Below are 16,017 nucleotides of genomic sequence, written 5' to 3' on the forward strand. Positions count from 1 at the left end.
TTTTTAGTCTGGTCAACATTGTGCTTTCTATAACATGGATGGTCTAGAGTAGCAAAGTGTAGGCTCTCGTATGTGCTTGGTGAGTTCTCAGTTGAAATTAAACTCTGAAAGGTTGTTTGAATGGGAATAATTTAACGAGGGTACATAATACTGCTGTCATTGCAATTAATATGTATTGACGTGTAATTAAAAACCTTTACAATTCACCTACCCAATCATTTCCTGTAGATTGTGTTTAGTTTTAGCTTTGACACTTTTTATTGCTTATTATGAAATCTGAAATGATTTTTAATATTTCCAAGATAATTTGTAAATATGACCAGCAGCAAAATCTTGAACCCTCCTCCTTGCTCATGTCTAAAAGAAACCTGTTTGGGAGTTAAGTTGAAAAGTCCAATTATCTCAGTTACTCATATTTTAAAGAGCCAGTAATGCTCTTTTGCCAGGAGACTTGAGCTATCTTCATTCTGCTGTGCTTTGATATTTTTCATTGCAAATAGCAATATATGTTGAAAATTCTTTAAAATTGGAATAACATTTTTGAAATTTGTGCTCTGGAAGTTCAACTGAGAAATTTCAGACACACTCTTGATTTAAGTACTAGTGGGACAGTATTTGCTTACCATTTAAACACCTATTTTTGACCAAAGCATCATTTATAAGGATGAAAAAGCATGACCATAGTAGATAAGATGTTAAAGAGCTGAAACTGTGCAGTGATAGAACCCAAGGTAGCACAAAAATCAGATGTAAGATGAGGACAGTAGTAGCAAATTATTGGAGAACTTAGTAGCAAGATCTTCAACTGATTTGGTCATTAGGTTTAATTAAATTTTAATATGCTCCATATATGGTAAAAGGATATCAGCGATTCATTTAACTCAGCTTTTGTTAATTAAAATTCAATAAAAGTTGAAAAAGGATCTAGTGCTTTCCTGGCATATATGAGGAATAAACTCTCGGGGAACTCGGCTGGAAGCCACGAGAACAGGTTATATGTTCAACAAGAATATATTAACGGTATGTTCTTACATATATTAAAACATCGGTTTCTTAAGGCTGTTATATGGGAGGCAGTGGCAGTGGGGCTAGCTCCCATTACCTGTTAAATTCTCCCAAGTAGCCTCCAACAACCAACCTCCACTTCCTTGCGGCTATACCCACTCACGGTGAAGGCTTCGGGAGTAAAACCCGGAGCTAGAGTCCTTAAAGCAGTCCTATGTTGAGTTCAGCACCGACTGGCAACTCCTAGGACACCGCTGATGTCAAAATGTATCAATCTCTGCTGTTCTTTGGATTCATCAGTTGTGTGGAGTTGGGGGTAGCTGAATGGACCTGCTTATTCTCCATATTGTAACTGTCCTGGCTTGCATATTCCATAGACAGTTAGGATGCAACATCCATGGTCAACCCCGACCAGCGGAGAGCCTTATTAAAACATCTTTCATAGTCTCAAGCTGCTGGAAAGCGCCATACAGTGAATGAAATGTCGTGATTATGAATCAGACGGAGTAAGGATGGCTTTAATTGGGGTATGGATTGCTTATTCTGTTGGATCTGCAGGAACAGAATTAATGTTTTGGACAACTAGAACCAGAAGAATTGATCCTATCATCACTAGTTCAGTCTGTAATATAAAGTATCTACTCGATGTGATAGTGAAAGGCCCCTGATATCTTTGGAACTGCAGCTAAACATAAAGCTAATGGCTTCATATAGAACTGCAATTAACTGGGGGGGGGGGGGGGGGAATCTGGGAGGTTTCATATAACGTATTGATTTCCCTCATTAAATGATAATCTATTTATGACTCGGATTTTAAGTTGTCTACAGGAGTCCACGTACTGAAAAGTGGTCAGCCTACCTCATTATATTACCAACTTTGTTTGCTGACACTACCGTATCCCAGCAATGGTGAAATCAATTATCCTTAATTGTGTCTTTTGTGTGGGCGTGCGTAAGCACAATCCAGTTTGCATTACTTACCTTAATGTGATGGACACGATTACAAAGATAATATCATGTTTCAGAATACAATCTGAAACTTTCACTCTTCTGGTCTCTTCATAGATGGTGACAGACCTGTGTGCATTTACAGTATCTACAGATTTCCAACTTTCTTTTTGCTTTTCCAGAGATGTGTAAGTCTTTTGAATTTCCAGCCCTGGGGCTGCAGAGTAGCAATGTTTATTCGAAGATGAGATCAATAGGTCTTTAGGCAATCAGATGAGAGGGGATATGGTGATCATGTGGGTAAGTGGACGACGATCAGCGATGATACATCGAATGGCAGCTGGGAGTCTACAGCTCACTCCTCCCCCTACTAACAGCTTCAAATTTCCAAGAAGCAGGATTTTTGTTTGTAGTGACGGCTGAGGGAAGCAGCAAACACTCTAACCGATAGCGTTGACTGCCAGGGGCCTGTCCATTTCCAATGAATGAATGGCTGAGCTAAAAATCCGTTATTTTCATTCATGGCAGACCCGCCTTCAATATTAGTATGCAAATCAAAACATCGTTTGCATTGCAAACATCCAATGATCCTCCCCCCCCCGCCCAGAAATAAGTTACTTGACGTAAACAATGAACTGTTCAGTGAGCCCTAAACATGCACAGTGACCGAACAGGTTGGGGTCCGAGCAAATATGGCGCCTGACGTCGTGCCAGCGTCGCTATGGCAACTGTAAACAGCGAGCGCCAGCGCGTGCGCATGCGCAGCTCGGCGGGCGGAGGGAGCGCGTTGCGAGCGGGAGCAGCGCTGAGATAGATATACGTTTCCCGAAGAAAGCCGTCGCCAGAGTGAGTATCTGTGGAAGGAAGGAGCAGGGGAGGCCGTTACGACAAACCGCGGTATATGATTCTGAGCTGTGGCGTGGCTTGGTGCTTCAGCTCTCATTCCTTGACGGGGCTTGCGTGTTCAATCTCTGGAGTGGGACTTGCCTCACATCACGGTGCTAAATGAAGTGATAAGCACTCAGTCCTTTCAGGTGGATGAAAAAAAAACTGTCCCAAATAAATAGGTTTAGGAGATCCTGGACCAATATTTATTCAAAAACAATATTGGTAAAACAGCACACTTTATCAAACGCAGTTCCTTGAGCATTCTGTGTGTGTGTTGCTTCGGATTTCCAGCTTCTGCAGGGCTCTTGGGTTTACATTTTATTATTGGCATGTTGCTGTGAGCTTCCTGTGCTGCGTTTGCTATGTTACAACGTTGGTGCAGAATCCCAGAGTTGTTACACCGGCAGGGAGGCTATTTGACCTTTCGTGCATGGACTATGATATGTAACATTCTTCAGAATCAGTTTATTATCATTGACATGTTGTGAAATTTGTTATTCTGAAAGTTACAATAAGAAATATGCATAAAATAAATAAATGTCGCAAAAAAGAGTAAATAGTAAGGTAATGTTTATGGGTTCATGGATGTTCAAAAATCTGACGGCAGAGGGGTAAAAACTGTTCCTGAAACACTGAGTGTGCTTCTTCAGGTAGTAATGAGAAGATGGCATGTTCTGGATGTTAGTGGTTGCAGCCTTCTTGAGACACTGCCTTTTGAAGATGTCCTTGATGGTGGGGAAGCTAGTGTCCATGGTGGAAATGGTTAAATCTACAATCCCCTGCAGCTTTTTTTTCTGATTCTGTGTGTTGAGGCTTAGTACCAGGCTGTGAAGCAACCAGTCAAAATACTCACCACTGTACTTCTGTAGAAATTTGTTTGAGTGTTTGGTGACACACCAAATCACCTCAAACTCCTATTGAAGTATAGCCACTGTTGTAACTTCTTCGTGATTGAATCAATATGTTGGGGCCAGGATAGATCCTCATATTGCTTTTCTAAGCCTCCTGCCCTGTTTCAATAGGCCTGCAAATTCTTTCCTTTATCCAGCACCTTTTTTAAAGTTTACAATTGCATGTTTCCATTACTACAATAGCAGTCCATCCCAGATCTAACTGCTCAAACTATTTCCTCCTGTAAATTGTGTTTTTTTTTCATTTTGTGTACTCTGGCTCTTGATCTTCTCACAGTAAAATCCTTTTCTATTGACCCAGTCTGTCATTTTAATAATTTGAGCAGATTCTCATTCATGTCCTGTATTTCAAAAAGTACGTATTCAGTCCATAAGAACATAAGAAATAGGAGCAGGAGTAGGCCATCCAGCCCATCGAGCCTGCCCCACCATTCAATAAAATCATGGCTGTTCTGTCCGTAAACTCAGCTCCATCTACCTACCTTTTCACCATAACCCTTAATTCCCCTACTATGTAAAAACCTATCTAACTGTACCTTAAATATATTTAGTGAAGAAGCCTCAACTGCTTCCCTGGGCAGAGAATTCCACAGATTCACCACTCTCTGGGAAAAAGTTTCTCCTCATTTCCGTCCTAAATCTTCTCCCCTGAATCTTGAGACAATGTCTCCTAGTTCTAGTCTCATCTACCAATGGAAACAACTTTCCTACTTCTATCTTATCTATCCCTTTCAAAATTTTGTATGTTTCTATAAGATCCCCTCTCATTCTTCCAGAGAGTATAGTCCCAGGCAACTCAATCTTTCCTCATAGGTTAACCCCTTCATCTCTGGAATCAACCTCCTCTGCACTGCCTCCAAAGCCAGTATATCCTTCCTCAAGTGTGGAGACCAGAACTGCACACAGTACTCCAGGTGCGGCCTCACCATTACCCTGTATTTTTGCAGCATGACCTCCCTGCTCTTGAATTCAATCCCTCTAGCAACAAAGGCCAACATTCCGTTTGCCTTCTTAATAACCTGTTGCACCTGCAAGCCGACTTTTTGCAATTCATGACCAAGCACTCCCAAGTCCCTCTGCACAACAGCATGCTGCAATCTTTCTCCATTTAAATAATAATCTGCTCTTCTATTATTCCTTCCAAAGTGGATGATCTCACATTTACCAATGTTGTATTACTTCTGCCAGACCTTGGCCCACTCACTTAACCTATCTATACCCCTCTGCAGACTCTCCACATCCCCTGTACAATTTGCTTTTTCACTCAATTAGTGTCATCGGCAAATTTTGCTGTGCTACACTTAGTCCCCTCTTCCAAATCATCAATGTAAATGGTAAACATCTGCGGGCCCAGCACCAACCCTTGTGGCACCCCACTCACCACCGACTGCCAACCGGAGAAACACCCATTTATACCAACTCTCTGCCTTCTATTGGTTAACCAATCCACTATCCATGCCAATACACTTCTTCCAACTCCATGCATCTGTATCTTATTTAAAAGTCTCTTGTGTGACACCTTATCAAACGCCTTCTGGAAATCCAAGTATACGACATCCATCTGTTCCCCTCTGTACACTGCACTCATTATGTCCTCAAAGAACTCCAGTAAGTTTGTCAAACAGGACCTGCCTTTTCTGAATCCATGCTGTGTTTTTAAAAAGCGGTGTGACATTTGCTCTCTTCCAATTCTCTGGGACCTGCCCAGAGTCTAGAGAGTTTTGATGAATGATTACTGTTACGAAGGATGAACAGCTCTGACGGGCAGAAGGGTGCAGGGTTGCCCATGTCCCCCTCCCCTGGGAGAATTACAAACCGTTACTGTTGCCATGCTGCTAATGAGAGAGAAAGAGATGGAACAAAAACATGCCAGAACATCTGCTACTGATAAGAGAGGGGAGAGAGACTTGTTGTTCCACCACATTATGACTCCTGTAAGACTTATGGCTTCTGAGAAGGATTGTTTACCTTATACTATTCTGTTCATTAAAATTCCTCAGTGGACAGGCGGAGTGGGCTGGTTTGATGGACTAAGCCATTCAAAACTGATTGACACCTGAGACCCCGTGAGTAGGGATAAAAGTGAGGTCTGGGGAGACGCCCCTCAGACACACCAGGAGACACACTAGTGAGCACTGCTTGAGTGTTGGAACCCATGAGAAGGTGTGGGGCATCGGGGACCGAACAAAGGATTGGTCAGTTTAACTCGGTATTTATAGCAGGGCCGGTGGGGGCTTGTGTGTGTGTGTCCGCCCTTGCCTGGGTGACGAGTCCACGACAGAAGAACGGTCTAGCTGAAGGACAGAGGGGTCATACCTGAATGGCCACAACACATCGACGGATCAAGAACATAAAGGAAGGTTTGGCTGACTGTAGCTGTCACTGTTTGCTCTCTCTTTCTCTCTCTCTCCAACGATTAAAACACAAGAACCAACAACTACCTCAGCACGTATGAACTGAACTGAACTGAACTTTATATTCACACATGACCATTCATTATCCCCTAGACATCGATAGCTTGTTTATTATTGATTATTATTATACCCACACTTTTAAGTTTATTATTGCTAACGTGTATTATCTATATATTTGCATTGTTGATATTGATTTGTATATTTTACTAATAAACACTGTTTGAAAATAGTATCACCTGACTCCAATGGATTCTTCTAACTTTGCTGGTCAGACACCCAGTTACAGGGTACGTAACAAATTGGGGGCTCGTCCAGGATTTGAGTACCAAATTGGGGGGCCAGTGAATCGGGCTATAAGTCCATTATTTGATCTGGTTGCGTGGGTAACCAGATGGGAAACCAGCAAGGATGGATATAGACAAATTTTTAGAAAGCCCGACTTTGAAGGCGCTAGAGGGTGCCAAAAAGACAGACTTGGTGAATATTGCGAAATGTTTAAATCTCACAGAGGTGAAGTCGTCAATGAAAAAGTGGGAGATAAAGAGGGCCATAGCCCAGTATTATATAGACAAGGATGTGTTTTCGGTTGGGGTATTGGATCTGTTCCCTGAAAAGAAACCAGTTGTTGGGGTGGTTCAGTTAGAGTTGGAAAAATTAAGGTTGGATGCGGAACAGATGAAAAGGGAGTATGAGCTCCAGCTAAAGGAGTTGGAGGTGAAAAGGGAGCGGGAAAGAGCTGCCTGGGAGGCGCAAAGGGAGAAGGAGAAAGCCGAAAGGGAGTTGGAGGAAAGGGAAAGGGAGAGAGATAGGCAGCATGCGCTGGACATGGAGAGGTTAAAGCAACAGGGAAAAGACCAGGTTGAAGGCACAGTTGAGAAGTTTAATGTTAGTTGGGAGTTTAGGTTATTACCTCCGTTCGAGGAGACAGATGTTGATAGTTACTTCTTGCATTTTGAAAAGGTGGCAGTGAATCAGAAGTGGCCCAGAGATCAGTGGGTGGCGTTATTACAAAGTGTATTAGCAGGGAAGGCTCAACGGGCATATGCGGCGTTGTCCGAGGGGGAATCTGAGGATTATGAGGAAGTAAAGCAGGCTATCCTTCAGGCCTACAAGTTGGTACCTGAAGTGTATAGACAAAAGTTCAGAGATTTAAAGAAACTGTGGAATCAGACGTATGCAGAGTTTGCCTATGAAAAGGGTGTGATCTTGGATCGATGGTGTGCTGCAGAAAAGGTGGAGGAGGATTTCCATCGTTTCAGAGAGTTAATTCTGATTGAGGAATTTAAAGGTTGTGTTTCAGATAATATCCGGATGTATCTGAACGAGACGAATAAGTCTATATTGGAATTTGCCAGGTTTGCAGATGAATATGCCCTAACCCACAAGACAAAGTTTTCCTCAGATAAGAGTTACCAGAAAGGCAGTAGGGACGGTAAAGAAAGTCCACCAGCTAGGGTAGAGAATAAGCTGGGAGCTAGTGGTAAAGGTAAGGAGGAGGACAAGCAGGCTGGCAGGAAGGTTCCTGGCTTGACCTGTTATAATTGTGGAAAGGTTGGTCATATTGCATCTAAGTGCTTTGCTCCGAAGAAGGAGACAGGAAAAGGGAAAACAGCAGTCCCTACAGGGTGTATTGAGTCGATCAGCAAATCAACGAGGAAGGCAAAGGTAGATAGAGTACGAGAGGGGCATGAGAAGTTTATTTCAGAAGGGACGGTGTCTATGAAAGAAGGAGAGACCCCAGTTCCAGTGAGAATCTGGAGAGATACTGGGGCTGATCAGTCATTGATCTGAAGTAAGGTGCTAGATTTTGGTCCTGAGACTGGAGAGGTAGTTTTGAGAGGCATAGGAAAAGGGACAGAAGCTGTACCTTTGCATGGGATCATTTTAAAATGTGACCTGGTATCTGGACCAGTTGAAGTAGGGGTGCGGTCAGAATTACCGAGAGATGGCGTTGACGTCCTTCTTGGTAATGATTTAGCAGGTGGCAACGTGTGTTCAGCAGTGAAATTGACAAGCAAGCCTGTGAGTGCTGAGGACCCGCCCCTGGATTCTAAGATCTATCCCACATGCGCAATCACTCGCAGCATGTCGAGAGAGGCGGCTGAGAAAGAGGACAGTTTAAATGAGTCGAGTGTTGATTTGGCTGAGACGTTTTTACCGACCCTGTACCAAGAGGGGTTAGGGGATGGTAAAGCGGAGAATAGGGAGGTGAAAGAGAGTAAAGGAGAGGAGGTAGACCTACCCTTAACTAGGAGGGAATTTATAGAGGCACAGAGTAAAGATGAGAAACAGATAAGGCAGTTAGAAGGTCTAGGGTTGGACATGGATGATATGTCTGGCTTGACAGAACTGTTTGAAGAAGTTGAAAAATTTAAATGTGTTCCCGATAATGATGTAAGGGCAATCCTAGATGAAAAGGATGCCGCTACCTTGAAGGAGTCTGCAGGGTTAGCAGATTAAGTTGTTTAAACCCACAGGGTTGAGTTTACTCCAGATGGGAGTTGCCCAGAGAGTAACTGGGAGGATCAGGGGAACTCAGAATTTGGAAAAGGGACTGGTATTGAAAGCCTGGAAGAGGTAGATGTCCCGTTTGAGTGTGTTCAGGGTGTGGAGTCACAGGGTACTGAACCTAGTATTGAAACTCAGGAAAAGTCTGAGGTATCTGATTTAGTTGAAAAGGAATGCAGTCCTTTTGGGTCAGATGGACTTGGTTCAGTGAAGAAAGGGTTAACCTTGGTACCAGTGGAAAGTGAGAATTCTCAGTTGTTTGTGTTAGAAGGTGTGTAAAAAGTTAGTGAGGAGATGAAGGGTGGTGATGTGAATATTATTGAAGGAGAAGGGAAAAGTATTGATCCTAGACTATTGAGTAAAGAAAATTTAAAGACTGGATTGGTTTTAGAAGCAGTAACCAGGGTGAAGGAACAATGGCTTGTTAACAAGGTGCCTGTGAATCAATTACAGTTTGTTTTGGAATTTAAAGGTAAACAACTTGCTGATGTTATTCAAGGAGGTGATTTGGAGGGACAGAAACAAAGGTATTGTTCTGACAAAGGGGGATCACTTGTAGATGTTAGACTGAAAACTAATAGAATGAAGGGTCCTGAAGATAAAATTAATGACTTGCTCAAAAATAAAGAATTGTGTGGAAGTTCAGAAAATGGGCTAAGTTTGGAAAACATTGGTGATAAGATAACTCCTATGAAAGGAGTCTGTGAAGGCCTATTCCACACTGGTGAGCAAGCTAACCACGTGAGAGTTGAGTGGAAAAGGGGCAAAGGTTGACAAAATGCTACTTTGAATAATAGGATCTGGTTTTGAGAGAATTCGACAAAGCATGTAAATAATAATAACAACACCATGGAAGATTGACTGTTAAGTTTGAAAGTAAAATAGAGATTAGTATTTGCACAAGCTTCTGTAATGTACCACAGTATAATTACACATGTATTGGTTCACATTTTGTAATATACACTTAAGCTAAGATCACAACCTTTTAGTTTTTTTTTGCTGATGAAAAGGGAAAAAATAGGAGGTTATTAAATTGGAGTCTGATGCTACAGGAATTTATTAAGATACAAGATATTAAGATATTACGATACAATATATTAAAGGGAGTGACAATGCAATCGCTGACTGTCTAGATGCTGAGTTGAGTGTATAATTGTATTATCTTTGTAGTTAAAAACACCTGTATTTTGTTAGATTCTGTAATTCTATAAGACGCTGTATTAGTTATTTTCCCTTTGGTGAAAATTCCTAGAAGGATGGGGGTGTTACGAAGGATGAACAGCTCTGATGGGCAGAAGGGTGCAGGGTTTCCCATGTCCCCCTCCCCTGGGAGAATTACAAACCGTTACTGTTGCCATGCTGCTAATGAGAGAGAAAGAGATGGAACAAAAACATGCCAGAACATCTGCTACTGATAAGAGAGGGGAGAGAGACTTGTTGTTCCACCACATTATGACTCCTGTAAGACTTGCGGCTTCTGAGAAGGATTGTTTACCTTATACTATTCTGTTCATTAAAATTCCTCAGTGGACAGCCGGAGTGGGCTGGTTTGATGGACTAAGCCATTCAAAACTGATTGACACCTGAGACCCCGTGAGTAGGGATAAAAGTGAGGTCCGGGGAGACGCCCCTCAGACACACCAGGAGATACACTAGTGAGCACTGCTTGAGTGTTGGAACCCACGAGAAGGTGTGGGGCATCGGGGACCGAACAAAGGATTGGTCAGTTTAACTCAGTGTTTATAGCAGGGCCGGTGGGGGCTTGTGTGTGTGTCCGCCCTTGCCTGGGTGACGAGTCCACGACAGAAGAACGGTCTAGCTGAAGGACAGAGGGGTCATACCTGAATGGCCACAACACATCGACGGATCAAGAACATAAAGGAAGGTTTGGCTGACTGTAGCTGTCGCTGTTTGCTCTCTCTTTCTCTCTCTCTCCAACGATTAAAACACAAGAACCAACAACTACCTCAGCACAGTATGAACTGAACTGAACTTTATATTCACATATGACCATTCATTATCCCCTAGACATCGATAGAGCTTATTTATTATTGATTATTATTATACCCACACTTTTAGGTTTAGTATTCAAAAATTCAAGGTGCAAATTGACCTGGGAGTCTTTGTGCAGGATTCCCTAAAAGATGATTTGCAGGTAAAATTGGTGTGATGTTAGCATTCATTTCAGGAGGACTAGAATATGGCCCTAACCCACCTGGACAAAAGACATGTACGTTGGAATGCTGTTCATAGACTTCAGTTCAGCATTCAACACAATCGTTCCTCAGAAACTGATTGGAAAGCTGAGCCTACCAGGCCTGAACACCTCCCTCTGCAACTGGATCCCAGACTTCCTGACTGGGAGACCTCAGGCAGTCCGGATCGGGAGCAGCATCTCCAACACCATCACGCTGAGCACGGGGGCCCCCCAGGGTTGCTTGCTCAGTCCACTGCTGTTCACTCTGCTGACCCACGACTGTGCTGCAACACACAGCTCGAACCACATCATCAAGTTCACTGATGACACGACCGTGGTGGGTCTCATCAGCAAGAACGACAAGTCAGCTTACAGAGAGGAGGTGCAGTGACTAACAGACTGGTGCAGAGCCAACAACCTGTCTCTGAATGTGAGCAAAACAAAAGAGATGGTTGTTGACTTCAGGAGGGCACGGAACGACCACTCTCCGCTGGACATCGATAGCTCCTCGGTAGAGATCATTAAGAAATTTCTTGGTGTTCACCTGGCGGAGAATCTCACCTGGTCCCTCAACACCAGCTCCATAGCAAAGAAAGCCCAGCAGTGTCTCTATTTTCTGCGAAGGCTGAGGAAAGTCCATCTCCCACCCCCCTCCCCCACCACCCCCCCCCCCACCATCCTCATCACATTCTACAGGGTTGTATTGAGAGCATCCTGAGCAGCTGCAGCACTGCCTAGTTCGGAAATTGCACCATCTCGGATCGCAAGACCCTGCAGTGGATAGTGAGGTCAGCTGAGAAGATCATCGGGATCTCTCTTCCTTCCATTACAGACATTTATACGACACGCTGCATCCACAAAACAAACAGCATTATGAAGGACCCCACGCACCCTTCCTACAGACTCTTCTTCCTCCTGCCATCTGGGAAAAGGCACCGAAGCATTTGGGCTCTCACGACCAGACTATGTAACAGTTTCTACCCCCCACCCCCCCGCAGCCATCAGACTCCTCAATACCCTGCGTCTGGACTGACACCAACTTACAGCCCTCTACTGTGCCTATTGTCTTGTCTATTATTTATTGTAATGCCTGCACTGTTCTGTGCACTTTATGCAGTCCTGGTTAGGTCTGTAGTCTAGTGTAGTTTTTTCTGTGTTGTTTTTACATAGTTCAGTGTAGGTTTTGTATTGCTTCATGTAGCACCATGGTCCTGAAAAACGCTGTCTCATTTTTACTGTGTACTGTACCAGCAGTTATGGTCGAGATGACAATAAAAAGTGACTTGACTTGACTTAAAAGCAAGAATGTAATGTTGATCCTTTATAAAGCACTGTTGTGAGCAGTTTTGAGCTCCTTATGTAAGAAAGGAGGTGCTGACGTTGTACAGCATTCAGAGGAAGTTCAGGAGAATGATTCTGGGAATGAAAGTGTTACCACATGAGGAACGATTAGTGGCCCTGGGCCTTTACTAATTGGAATTTGGAAAAATGAGGGGGGAATCTCATTGAAACTTATCAAATGTTGAAACACCTAGACAGAGTGGATGTGGAGAGTGATGGTGTCTAGTACCGGGGCCAGAGTCTCAGAATTCAGAGACCATCTACTTAGAATGGTGATGAGGAAGCTGTTTAGCTAGAGTGTAGTGAATCCGTGGAATTTGTTTACATAGGCGGCTGTAGAGGCCAGGTCATTTGGTGTACTTAAGTCAGAGATTGATAAGTTCTTGATTAGTCAGGGTGTGAAAATTTACAGGTAGAAGGCAGGAGAATGGGGTTGAGAGGGAAATGATGAAATGGTGGTGCAGACTCAATGGACTGAAAGGCCTATGTGTGCTCCTATGTCTTATGGTCTTATGGTGTAATAAATAAAACCCTAACTTTCCAGACTATCCATATAAGAAAAGGAACTCATCCCTGGAATTAGTTCAGTAAGCTTTTTTGTAGCTGAACTAGTAATTTACAAAGAATCGTCAATGTATTCTGCATGCTTGTTTTTCTTGTCATGATTTATAGAGCTCTACTTTGTGTCTACTTTTATTTTAACCATTTTCTAAAACTTGTGTACCACTTTTAATAAACTATGCACATTTTCCCCACCCATCTCGCTTCCTGTACCCCTTCTACAGTAAATTTCTTGTAATTTATATTTTCTTGTCTTTTGTTCCCTCCCAACATATATCTTTCTATTTCTCAGCATGAAGTTTCATCTGCCCCCCAGTCTGCTCATTTCACTAGTTTTCTCTACATACTTAAAATCTGCTGCTTTTCTCCTCATAGTTCACCACAAGTTTTCAAACAAGAAAAGCATTGTCCTAAGTACTGAATCCAGGCAATCCTACAGTACACTTGAATTGAATTGAATTAACTTTATTATTTACATCCTTTGTATAAACATTTTATGTTACGTCTCTGTTCAAATTTGCAGTTTATAGTTACTTATAAGTAGTATTAAGCTGGCTGGTGACACAGTGACATGGGGTGAGAGGTCCCGAGCTCCCTTGCACGCTCTCCATCCATGCCTCAGTTGAGTGTCGAGCTAGCAACTTGACTTCATAAAAAAACCTGGCAGGGGATGGGCTCCGCCAGGTTTCAGATGCCCGAGACACGCCAAAAAGATCGGTGCTAAAAGTTTGTCATGATGGCGCCCCGACGACTCCACCAGTAGTTAAGGGCCATTCCAGGCACAGATCCACGGACTTGCAAGACAAATGGATGCCACCATATGGAGGTCAGAAAGCAATAAAAAATGCTTATCTGAAATTTTTGTTCCTGAAAGTGTCAGGAGCCTTGGTGACAGATGCTTAAGCTAAAGGACAGGAGCAATTTCTTCAAACACACAGCTGTGAGGCTGTGGGATTTACCTCCAGGATGAATGATCTCATCAGAAGCTATGTTAAATAGGAAATTCAAGAAAAGGGAATGAAGTGATATAGGAAGGGGGTAGGTGAATTTGTCTAATGAGGCTGGGTTGAGCGAGTTATAGCTAAGCTTTTGGAGCGAAAGAGGATGAGCGGTGATTTGATAGAGGTGTACAAGTTGATAAGCGGCATACATAAAGTGGAGAACCAGAAACTTTTTCCTAAGGCAGAAATGGCTAATATGAGGCTGCATAATTTTAAGGTTTTTGGAAGAAAGTAGTGGGGATTGTCAGAGGTAAGTTTTTTTTACACAGAATGGTGAGAGTGCATGGAACCAGGATTGGTGGTAGTCAGTTACAACAGGGGCATGTAAAAAAACTCTTAGATAGACCCATGGGTGACAGAAAAATGGAGAACTATGTAGGAGTGAAGAGTGAGATTAATCTTAGAGTAAGTTAAGTAGTCAGCACAACATCGTCAATCGAAGGACCTGTACAGTGCTGTGATGTTCGTGTTCTATAAATTTGATTAAAATTATTCATTCATGAAAACATTAGATGACAAAATGAACTGTTTGGGCCAAATTGCCTCTTTCTGTACATTAATTTACTTAGTTATCTACTTTTCTGAACAATTACAACAGTGACATTGGGTTTGGGACAATGGTTAACTCTTATCAATTTGCTTATCACATTGATACAAACCCTAAGATATTTGCACTGAGGAAAAGTTATTAGAACTTTCTTCAAGACCTTGACAGATTTTGATTAGTTCTGTCCGGTATGCAATTCCTTGAAATCTTGAAAATTTAGGTTACATATTCAGCAATATTCATTTACATAGATCTCCTTTACCCTTTGGGAGTATGGTGACACTAAGCATGACTGGATTTGTACCAAATGTAACAAGAAAATGAATTCATATAACAAAACAGTGTGACATGAGCTATACTACAGCATGGAGAATGGAAACAGATGCTTCAGCCAACACTCATTTACACTAATCCCATTTCATTTTCATTCACATCAAATCTCAGCTGGGTTTCTTAGCATCTATTCACAAGCAGCAGTTTACAGCAGCTAACTAAGGAAACCAGAGCACCACAGATAAAGCACATAATAATAGAATGTGCAAGCTCCTCGCAGACAGCTCTGGAGGCTAGAATTGAACCTGCATTGCTCAAATTGTGAGGTAATAGTTGATAGGTGATGACTGTGCCACCAGTATGCCTCTCTGTTAATAGTCTGCTGATATCATTAAGGACTGATCCAAGTATGATTCAGCACTTGCAGAACATGCAATGTAATTAAATAAAATACAGGTTGCTGCTGATAATTGCATAAAAAGTAAATTATATAACAATTTGAATTAAAAGACACCAATAACAGTTAAAGCTGATAAATATAAATAGTTCAATTATCAGTTAATCTGAATCAAACAGTTTTGAGTAGAATCGACGTTTAATCATTTGCATTCATTGAATGTTTTCCCTTAACATTAAGCTCAATTAACAATGCTGGTCCACTAGCAAAACGTATTTTGATTAGATTTGTGGATTTCTATTAGCTCTGATTCAAGTAAAGCTAAATGCCACCTGCATATAGAGTAAAATGACGGAATGATTTTTCTCATTTTCTTATTCAGCAGTCCCCTAGGTCAAGGATAACTTGCTTCCACTTCATTGCTGTTGGTTCTGAGGTGGCTGATAAGGCCAATGCGAGATCACATTCTCTATCCAACATGGCAAGGCGCCCATTTAAATTGGAATTCTGTGTGCTTGCCCCTCAAGGTTCCCATTGTACTCAAAATGTAACTTCACCATTTTGAGTGGTGTCAGATCCTCACAAGTCAGTGAGGATGTTACACATTTTTAAAAAGGCTTTGACAACATCCTTGAATCATTTCTTCTATCCATCTGGAAATCTCTGTTCATGATGAAGAACAGAGAATTTCTTTCAGAAGTCTGGTTTTGGGTATGCAAATAATGTAACCTGCACATTGGAGCTGATGGAGTATAATTAGGGTTTCAGTGTAGTGCCTTTAATTGTGACTCTAAAACTGGGATAGATACAGTACATGAATGGGAGGAGTAAGGTCCAGGAGCAGATTGATGGAACTAGGCAGAATAATAGTTTGGCACAGGTAGGTGAACCAAAGGGCCTGTTTGTGTTCTGTCGTGTTCTATGACTCTGTGACTAGTTTGCTCTCCATCCAGGGGACTGGAGGATTTTACAGTGGTTGCATCTCTTCAGTACTGGTGTATTTTACTTGGATGATGAAAGTCATTC

At 42.2% G+C, this 16,017-nt stretch overlaps 1 protein-coding gene across 4 annotated transcripts in view; it reads left to right on the top strand.

The window, feature by feature from the left end:
- Window positions 1-2,044: 2,044 nt before the first annotated feature.
- ttll3 (tubulin tyrosine ligase-like family, member 3) overlaps window positions 2,045-16,017 on the top strand; it is a 106,722-nt gene continuing 92,749 nt past the window's right edge. For 2 of the 4 annotated variants that reach the window (XM_059944699.1, XM_059944701.1), the window contains exon 1: window positions 2,240-2,799. The gene's annotated coding sequence lies outside the window, so the exon portion shown is untranslated. Of the gene's footprint in view, window positions 2,800-16,017 lie in introns of all 4 variants that reach the window. The other 2 variants (XR_009506875.1, XM_059944702.1) reach the window with 2 other exon arrangements.

This window comes from Hypanus sabinus, chromosome 19 (genome assembly GCF_030144855.1).
Source record: "Hypanus sabinus isolate sHypSab1 chromosome 19, sHypSab1.hap1, whole genome shotgun sequence".
NCBI classification, from domain to species: domain Eukaryota; kingdom Metazoa; phylum Chordata; class Chondrichthyes; order Myliobatiformes; family Dasyatidae; genus Hypanus; species Hypanus sabinus.